The sequence below is a fragment of the Aulonocara sp. 'chitande type north' Nkhata Bay genome, linkage group LG3 (assembly GCF_057382095.1).
Source record: "Aulonocara sp. 'chitande type north' Nkhata Bay isolate Kocher_YH1m ecotype deep benthic linkage group LG3, A_spYH_male_GT1.1, whole genome shotgun sequence".
NCBI lineage: Eukaryota > Metazoa > Chordata > Actinopteri > Cichliformes > Cichlidae > Aulonocara > Aulonocara sp. 'chitande type north' Nkhata Bay.
The window spans coordinates 47,880,603-47,883,151 of NC_141346.1; the positions used below are offsets into that span (position 1 = coordinate 47,880,603).

The window sequence follows — 2,549 nt, forward strand, 5'->3', positions numbered from 1 at the left end:
TTCAAGTTCCCAGCACGACACGCGGGCAGAGGATCGCTCCAGCCCGATCACCGAGGCGTGGGTACAAGCAACAATCCAGAATATAATAAAACCAGGCGCACCAGAAAAAGGTTAGCCCACTTAATAAAAACAATTCCACAAAAATAAAAGATGAGACCAAAAAGACGAGACAAGACAAGAGAGCAGCTCCACCGAGCAGGAGCCCTCAAACCGACTAGGCAGGCGTCTTGATTCTCCAATTAAGGTTAGGCGATTTGCCACGGAGAGGTGAAGGCAGCAATCAAACCCTAAAACAAAGGATAAATGTAACCTTAGCCTCTTGTAGCTGTGAATGCTAATAAAAGCAGTTCTAACGGCTTACCCCAGGACCGGAGGCGCTTTGGTGGAGATAACGAGCACCTCTCTCTGCAACGCTGGAATTAAACAGAAACGGCCGCGCTACAACAGGGCCGCAAAACTACACTAAACCAACTTATTGGCAGATAATATTAGTTTTGTTTTATCACATATCAATATTATTTTATTATCAAATTTGGTTATTTTGGTCATTCAAATCTGGCTTCCCCATCACTCACTCACTGATAGATACAGCTTTTGAAAATCTAAGAGCTCTGTTGGAGGACTCTGTGCAGGTTAAAAATCAATGTGTGGAATAATAACAAAGAAAGGTAACCTTTAATTATTTATTTTAATGAACTCATTATCAAACTTTAAACAACATCAACAATGTTTAATCTGTGAAGGCACTGCTGGATGCTGAAGGCCCCTGCTTCCCAGCTCTGCGTGGAGGCTGTGCGAACACAGGTCACTGATGGTCTTGGTCACTCAGGCCTGTGAATCCAGTTCCTGAAGAACTCCGTCACCATCCTCTGCAGGAATATCGCAGCAAGCTTCTCTCTGTCACCATAAAGTATCACAGCCAGTCCATCAGTCTCGTCGTAGACGAGGTGGTAACGAAACGACTAACCAACACGCAGGACATACAGCGGAGTGGCAACTTCACCGTGTCCATCCATTTCAGCTTCAAGTCTGTCAGAAGGAAGAACAAATGAGTCAGCTGCAGCAACTACTCGTTAAACGCTGTAACTTATCAGAGCTCTGTTTGATAGCTGCTGATTCACAACAATAACAGTCTTTATAAATCTGTACCGGTTATCGGGTTATCCAAGGCTTTTATGTGCGAATGTTTGCTTGTGAGAGCAGCTAGCCGGAGTTCAAAGGAGCTGGCCTCGCAGCCCGTCAAGGAATGCGCTGGAAGGAACCAGGTTTCGTAAGATTTGAGTTTCAAACTTTATATACATTTTGAAACTAAAATCCAGTCTTTACTGGTATTGAGCTGATTCTTTTAAAGATGATTTTTTTTTTTAAATTTGGAAAAATCTGTTAACACAATCATTATGAACAAGCTTTGAAAACCAATGTTGAAGCTGTGAGTCAACTGCCGTAAAGATTCAAAGATTCAAGATTCAAAGTGTTTATTGTCATGTAGAAGAAATGGCATTTCTCTGTGCAATGAAATTCTTCCTTTGCTGTCCATACACAAATGCCAAGTTAGGGGAAGGAATAAGATAAATAAGGATAAAAATAAGACAAGACATTAAGATAAGTAAAGAATAAGTAAATAAGTAAAAGTAAAGCGCACGGAGATTCACTGCAACGACTAAACATTGAAAGGAACTTAGAGGGGAAAAAACAGCAAAAGTAGAAACAATGAGTCGAAACAAAGTCGCTTACCTTTATTAATAATGCAGATGAAGATAATGATCCTTTTCTTATTTTCTTCTGTTTCAGCTTTTAGAAGCGGGACCAAAGATTGTCTTCTTGTCCTTCTTCCCTGTCAACGTATATATTACGCCAACGGCATAATATTCTAATATGACTACTGGAACGACTTGACCGCAGTCTCAGGCACTAGGCGACTGAGCACAGCACTTCCGCATATGAGCGAGGGGAAACTCCTTGCACGCATTGTTCGATCTTTGCTCTCTCTTCTCCCCTTTTCTCAGGTAGATGTTATTTTAACAACTGAAAATATGAAATAAACACACATGTAAGCCAAGACTCTAAAGAAACAGCGTTGTTGTTGTTCGGTTTTTCATTTCGCCATTTGTTGATTCACTCGAAGAGCAATTAACGTAATATGGGTCAAGTGATCAGTTTGATATCTTCTGTGATACACCGTCATATTTACATTATTTGTACAGTACGAATGATTTGCTTTGGTACCTGGTCAAAATCAAGCTCTCCTCTGTCTGCCCGGCTGCACTTCTTCGCCCTCGCTCACACGCCTAATGCTCAGTCGCCAAGTGCCTGAGCTCGGATCATACCAAAATTAGGGGGAATTAAGGACTGTGCGCTATGTGCTTTGAATATTGTGTGTAGTTTTTGTCTTATACAGTTGTCAGTCGGGCATCCTACACTCCCAAAGACCCCGGGCTTCTGAAAAAACAACCCGGGTTTAAGCCCAGTAATACATCCCCACATAGCTCTCAGACCCCTCTTACTGTGCAAAGAGGTAAGTAAGAGAGTGTGCAAGACTCGTCTCTCTC

General features: G+C 41.9%; 1 long non-coding RNA gene across 1 annotated transcript; it reads right to left on the reverse strand.

Moving 5' to 3' along the window:
* Nucleotides 1-673: 673 nt before the first annotated feature.
* On the reverse strand, nucleotides 674-2,299 carry LOC147335925 (uncharacterized). The gene is made up of 3 exons (XR_015128617.1): nucleotides 2,227-2,299; nucleotides 1,735-2,025; nucleotides 674-1,029 (listed from the first exon to the last, which is right to left on the reverse strand). It is a non-coding gene; the product is annotated as an uncharacterized LOC147335925 (long non-coding RNA).
* Between the last annotated feature and the right edge of the window lie 250 nt (nucleotides 2,300-2,549).